Raw genomic sequence first — 7,686 nt, forward strand, 5'->3', positions numbered from 1 at the left:
TCAATCTCGAATATGAGAAAGAATAGTGTAACTCTCTAAGACCGAGGAAAGGGTACATACATAGATTCTTTCCGATAAGCTATTTATTTGAAACGCATAGCTTAGCATTTTAATACAATAGTAGTATTGTGTGATCATAGTTCTTTGTTTTGTCTTCTTCAAGGCTGGAGCAATTCAAATGATAAGATAATAAGTACGTGATATATGTTACATCATCTTCTTGAGAAACATATTAACAACTCCACATTCACCTAGCTTTCCAATCCACATCCAACACCGATTTTTATCTTCTTTAAAGGGCAGAATTCAGGAGGACCCAACCTTTTTGGACTACTAGCAGAGTTACGTCTCTCAAAATGCTGAGAGAAATATAAATTATACTGATAAAAGTATTAAATACCTATTTTATCTCATAAGAGTGTACTCTACTATCATAGTATAATAAAATCATCATTCTAGAATAACACAGAAGGGTGGCATCACCCAGTCCAATAGACTGGATTATTCTAGCCAACCCGAGTTCCTCCAATAGGGCATACCCAGCTTTATCATCAAAGATTACTTCATCATTTCCTCTATTCAAAATAAAAACTTCATTGGAGAATCTATGAAATGCTATCCCTGGAAACCTTTTGGGAAACTCACGATCGAAGATGTCCATTAAGACAATATTGAATAATACCCTCGTGATTTCGCCCACAAGCGGCATACTGCCTAAACTTAAATCTGACCTATGATTTCCATCATCATCAATGATAGGGAGATTAAGAAAAGATGAAATGAGTTTATAAACAAAACCACCCCCAAGAAAAGGCTTAACCTTATCCAAAATAAGATTGATTGGAATCATCCTTAATGAAGCAGTTAAGTCAAGCCTATAAAGTCAATCCACCATTCCCATTTGTTAAAGACTGTAATAAAAGGAATCATCTAGATCTTCCATCTAGTAACCATCTTTTAGCATGCGACCATGAGAAAGATGAAGTAACATTAGGGATAATCCCATTAACACCAATACATCATTTTGATCAGACAGAATCGCATATTTCATATCAGGATCAGAGCCAATACCAAGCATGATATCGGGATGATCATGTGGCGTATCATGTAAAAATAGAGTTATATCCACCTTCTTTATGAACTAAACTTGTAGCAGAGATAGAAAATATATACCATAAAGTCTTTTTTGTTGAATAACAACTAATTGGTCATGAGATATACTATATTGAAGATCTTCCATCAAATCTTTATAGATAAAGTAAATATCAGCGGACAACTGCACAAGTGAACATTCTACAGTACAAAAATCTGTAGTTAAAATAATGGTTGGGGAAGGAAGAAACTGAAAAGATAAACTATGAGTATAAACTAAACTACTCTTATAAAGTGTGCCTAGCCTAGTCATAATCCTCCTATAACTGTTTATTAATGGAGCCAGAAGCATTCGGAACTAAACCTACCACTAGAAAGAAGGCTACCATTATACATAGACCTATTGTCTTAAGCACAAGGCCGCTAGCTGGGATTTTGATCTCTACAAAAGGATGCTTGTTTGCCATTGTCGACGTTACCACATCGGTGGAGTTAGCCCCTACTTTTGCTTAAGAACGAGTTATCACCTTTCTCCAGCTACTTCTGAGTCAGGCTGGTTTGGTTCAAAATCATAACCACCTTCAGCTGGTAAACTATACCTTCAGTCTTGTCCCTCAACTTCTTAGTTAGAAGTAGACGTGGATGAGGATGGAGACCACTCATATTATTTCCAAAGTTTATTGGGTTAAATGGAAATGTACCCAAATAGAATCCCACGAGCTTTGGTGCTTTGCGTTAGTCAGTTCCCACCCTTGGGTTAACCCCTTACCTATTCAATTTACTGACTTGAGATTACTCAATTAATATAGTACTCCTTTCCCTTATAAGGAAAGCTTCCATTCTGATCCTTAAAACTTGTTCTCCTCTTGCTCTATGCTCTCCAGTATTGCCCCATATTCAGATGTCAAGCTTCTTTCTTCGGTCTCAAACTCAGATAGAGACTCGGACTTAAGTCCCAGAATCTTACTTGGCTACTTCTTCAGAGTAAGCTCCTTCTTCCATTTATGCCATCTAATCCTAGCTTTTGCTTTTTCCACTCTCTTCGGGTTCGGGATAACTCTTTCTTTCACCACGCATGAGGGCTTAACTGGCAATCAATATCTCGAGGTTTACAAAGGCATATACCCCCCACTCCTCTCTTCAAACTTTTCCTTTCTAATAGTATCCTGCCTTTCCTGTAGGTCAAGTGACTCCTTTCCAGCTACTTGCTTAGTTAAGTTCAGAACCTTTTTATCTTCGATCGAGTAAAACTCCTTTATCGATTGCCTAAATTGAGACTGCTTTCCCTTTGTTTAGATAGACAAATTTCTTTTGAGAATAGAGTTCCACAAAGGTCTTCTCTACAGCAAAGAAAAGACAACCAAGCATAGGAAATGCTCTCAAGAGAACCGCTAAGATTTTCTCTCATAAACTATGAGAATCCTTTTGTAAGACGAGCAAGAAATTCACCATTCGCGAGTGGAGGTGAAGAACCACGAAAGAGGAGCCATCTGCTCGTTCCCTATCGAGTGGATCAAATCCCAAGCCTTAAGAACCCATTAACCCATCCTTTGTTCCACTAGCCAGCTAAGCTAAAGCTTGCCATCGATCGGTTCATTCGGAAGTAACCGCATGCACTCATCTATCCATCAACCAAGATAAAAGAAAATGACCAACCAAGTGAGGAGAGCCCAACTACCAATCCTATTTTCTCCCAATCCTGTTCCTGGTGGTATCAAAATGTTGGTCCTTCCCTGAAATGGAACTTTCATGCTGGAGCAAGAACTAGCATGAAAGTCGATCTATTATGACCAGCGTGGTTGTTCGTATTTCATTTTCTTCTTTCAAGCCTTAGAAATCACTCACTGAGTTACTTATGGACATCGATAATTTTTTATGTGTCAAGGTTGATTAAAGGTTCAGCTTCCTTCTCCCCTACCTTTTAGCATTCTAAGCCCTTGAAAAAATCAAGAAAGCTGAAATCAAAAAGAAAGAAGAGAAATTAGGCCATGTTTCCTAAGAGAGGCCACCTTCTCTTAGGCCAACAGTCTTCTACTTCTAGTCAACTACTTTATAACGGGCTTTACTATTTTGTTTCCTTGGCTCTACTCGCTTCGTCTACAGTCCGACGCTAATAATTGAAAAATGATATTTCCTTGCTCTACATTAAGATTGAAAACTTGTCGTCAAAGAAAGGTAGTCAATCAGAATCAAGAAAAAAAATGGAAATAGTAATTCAAGATCTAGATAGGTCCCTATCTTTATCTCTATCTACGAAGATACCTATCTATATGGAGAGAGATCTATCTATGAATCAATTATGGCTATCCTCTATCCAGATTGTTATGTCCTTATGAGCGACTATGCTGATCTTTATATGTTTTGGCCAAGTCTATTTTTGCACCGAAGAAGAAGGTTTAGATCTTTCAATCTTATGTTGTGAGGGATGTGACCTATGTTAGGTCCATAAGATACCACAGCTTTTGGTGTTCTATAATTCGCCTCCGAATAATGAGTAGGTAGTTCGATTCTCTTTATTTTTCTCTTAATAGTAAACTAATGGGCGGATACAGAGCAATAGGTGGAATTATAAAGAAGAGTTGTAAACTATAGGACTTCTTGTTCGAGTAAGAATATTTCAAATTTTCTCGTTCTTTCTCTTCGATAAGAATAGGGATTTGAAATGATACAAATTCCTCTTCATTTTGTTGTGCTCAACTGAAATAACTGCCTACGCATACTTTTTTGGATCCAAACTTCTTTGTGTCTTCTTCTTGCATAGAAGAACGTAACTGTTGCAAAAACTAGGATTTTAGTACTAGGCGGCATCCATTCTTAGTTTTGAGTTTTCGGAACCATTCTGTTTTGGTTCTTCGCCACATTTTTGCCGGGCGACCCAAGAATTTGCCTATGATTTTTTTCAACTGATATTTCGATATAGAAAGATCTCCTTATTTCTTCACTGCGAGTTCTCGCATCATTTTCTTAAAAAGATATTGTATCTCTATGGAACATATTAAAATGAGTAATGTTTACCATTCTATTATTCACACAAACCCTTCGATGACTTACCGGCTACCTTGCTTGAGGAATAGTTTCACAAAAATGGAGACGAATCGGAATAATGTTCGATCTTATTTCTGGATTGAGTAAAAAAGGGATATATGATCCTTTTGTTCCTCTGTGCATCTCTGTGATGGGTAAATCTCCATGAAAAAGAGACAACTTTCTTGTAGTTTGTGATTGGATGTAACTATTATGATTTTCTCTCGAATAAATCTTTCTCTTAATAGATCTCTTCTTATTTCTCAATCTTTGGAGAATGTAGCATTGTATTATTGTAAGTTCTCTGTTCCAAACATTTCTTGAAAGTAGACGAAAAGTTTTAAATCTTAATGCAGGCAATGCATATCTCGTCGGACGGATGGAGAATGCAATACTTCGACCCAGAAACTAATTAGGAGTATGTTTTAGCTTGCGCCTTTCTTCTTATTAGTAAGATAGGTTTGGAACCATAATAAGGTAAGCTTCCAAAGCTCCTTTCTTTAGCTGGTGCGCAGGAGCTCACTTTCATTTTTCCCTTACTAGTAAAAGGGATTTTATGAATAGAGATCTCTTGCTAGCAGTCTTCTCTTTCTATCACTTTACTTTATTCGAGAAATATAATCTCACGGGGTTAGGTGAAGGGAAAAGAAGGTATGAGTGGTCTGGGAACAACAACGAGAGAGGTCTCATAGCCCCCCTCTCTCTTTCCCATGCCTATTTGTTTCCCCATCCTCGAAGAGATGTAAAACTCTTTTTTTAATGAATAGATAGAGCCAAAATACATTCCAGAATATTGTAAAGGTAAATAGACTCTTTTCGTCCCCTTCTCGATGTCTACTTGAGGACTTCTGTGAATGTTTTAGAATGGGGCTGCTCGCCTTTTGTAATGAATAGACCCATGATATGGACTAACAGATGTTCCTACTCTTACCCGTAAGTAAGATCTATTCATAGTTGGTCAGTCCCCTACAGCACGTCTTCTCACTTTTCATGAATATATCTCTCTCTCTACTTATGTGAGTTTGACCAACCTTTGACTCTACTTGCTTCTAACTCCCTATGAGCTTTTTTACAACCTGACTTTTTGGAGGATTGGCAGGACATGGGAGCCTCAGCTCATGCATCAATTTATCAAAATCACCTCCGCTCTCCCACTTCTTTCTATTCAAAAGGCGAGTAGCCCTTAAGCAATTAAATAAAAAAGCCCTAAGAAGGCTCTTCTTTATATATTACATCAGCCCTAAAGTAGGTAGTCTCGAAATCTAAACTCATCAACTTGTCAGGAGTGGGGTTTGACTTACTCCTTTCTATCTTATTAGTCAACTACTAACACCCTATCTATAGAGGCCTTTCACTCCTAATCAGTAGCTAAAGGGATGCTCGAGCCTCTAGAACCCCACCAAGGAATGAAATGCAGGAAGGTTACTTGCTAAGGACTTAAGAAAGTTAAGCAAAGATGATTGCAGAAGAAAGTAAAGCTAGGAAAGGACAACAGAGGGAAGTGAAGCATGGAAAAGGAAATTCCTACCAAGGAAGCCCACTGCATCTTGATCATGATTCATTCACAAAAGAAAGAGCACAACGGTAGATCCCCAATAGCTTGCAATGGAAGAAGGAAATGAAGCGAAGAGTACCAAAGTGAAGTGGACAAAAGGAAGTCTTCCTTGGCTATTACAAATAGGAGACTAAGCTCAGCTCATTAAAAAGGAGATTGTCGCTACCCCTTTTACCAAATGAATGAAGAAATTATCTCTTTACCAAGGCACCCATTGGCTATTATCTTACTATAGCATAATTTGGAGCAAGTCAACTGACTTCTTCTACCAAATGAGCCTTATGCCTTATCTTTTCGATCAATTTGTCTATCTTTGACATCCCGATCGACCCTTACCTTTAACTACCTTTCACTATCAATCAATCGAAAATCCCTCTTCTTGTTTAGGCATAAGGCTACAGTGATGGGAAAATGTGCTTTCCTTTTTGAAATAACAAATGGATTGAAATGAACTAAACTTTTCACGTCGCATTCAATGTACAGAAGTGAGTGATCTATCTAACTAAATAGATGCTAAAGGAATGAGTTCAGTTACAGAGAGATGTGTGGCATTTAAGAGAGAGTGTGGTTGGAACGACACAGTTCCCACTTAGAAATACGTGTATAGATCCAACCGTCTCTTTCTATCTGAATCAAGTCCTTTGGTAGAGTTCAGTGGAATAGAGGTACATAGATAGGAGACTTCAACGGATTCCCAACAAGCACTTCCAATCAAGCACCAATGACAGCTATCTTGCTTGAAGAGAAGATGTCTACCAGCTGACTTCTCTTTCCTCTCTATGGTGGTGATTAGCAGCATCGCTGGTGTGGGGCTTCTGTCTGGCACTACGATCCGTTGTTTGACCCGTCTTGCTTGTTCTCGAGATGCACTGGCTGTAGTTGCCTACCTTTGAACCATATCTGAGTGCAGCCAGGGTCCCTTCGCCCGGATTCACTAAAAGCGGAGGCTTGAGTGGCTAGAGATCCAATTAGCCCCCTTTCCAATCTTCTAGTAGCTGCAGATGCTTCTATGCTTCTAAAAGTGCTAAAAAGTGAGGATTGATTATACTATTTTACCCAAGGGAATTGCCTACCTTAAAAGTGGCGCCTATCGAGAATGCTGTTGCTTCCCTTCCTTCCTTTTCCGTACGATTCTCTGCTTTCAAGCAAAGGATTCCTTCCCTCAATGAATTCGCTTGCTAAAATCACTCCAATAAGGCCTACCATATAAGAGATCTTTCTATCAATCCCTACCTGCGCAGGGAATGAATTCATACTAGCACATGCTCATCCAATCACTTCTTAGCATCGTGTTCCCCTCTCATTATCAAGGAAATTCTTTCATTTAGATATCTTAGAAGTCAGTCCTTTCTAGACTTGATTTTGCAGTCTAATATTGGATACGGCTTTGTACAGGGGCGTCATACTCACGGGTACCGGCTAACCGGATCACCCCTGGTACGACTAACCCCTTACCAGCCCTCGGTTGGACAAGACCAAGTGACTGGACAAGGAAATCGGTGCCTGAGACACCACCCCATAAATAGGAGGGGTGATCCTCGATTGGCTGACCAAGGATTGGCACCTTATAGTCTAAACCAAGTCCTGACACTAAGTCATAAGCCTTAGGCTTCTATAGTTGACCAAATCGAACAAGATCCGGAGACTATCGATTGGCCTACCGTTGAGCGATCATGACTAGAGCGTCAAAGAAAAAATTGAGCGCTGCTTCAGGGCTTAATAAACGACCATAATAGAAGTGACAGAGCATGAGCCACTACTTAACCCATGATCGAAGAGATAAGTACTCCAACAAAACAAATCTTTTACATTTCGATGGAGGAATAACTCATCCGGAGGAAGCTTCAATTCTTTAGTCTTCAACTCCTTCCGAAGATAGTCAACAAGAAATCCTCGGAGATATGGGAAAAGGGGTCTTCCCCTACCGAGCCAAAGCTCAAAACCAGCCTGACCGATTCCCTTTCTTCTCTGCAAACATGGGCGGTGGGAGGGGAAGGATAAGAATTGGTTCACCC

At 39.2% G+C, this 7,686-nt stretch overlaps 1 pseudogene; it reads right to left on the bottom strand.

Annotated features, from left to right (window-relative positions):
* Positions 1–3,444: 3,444 nt before the first annotated feature.
* Positions 3,445–6,470, bottom strand: LOC111379598 (annotated as a pseudogene).
* Positions 6,471–7,686: the final 1,216 nt, after the last annotated feature.

Source organism: Olea europaea, unplaced genomic scaffold (genome assembly GCF_002742605.1).
Source record: "Olea europaea var. sylvestris unplaced genomic scaffold, O_europaea_v1 scaffold2009, whole genome shotgun sequence".
NCBI lineage: Eukaryota > Viridiplantae > Streptophyta > Magnoliopsida > Lamiales > Oleaceae > Olea > Olea europaea.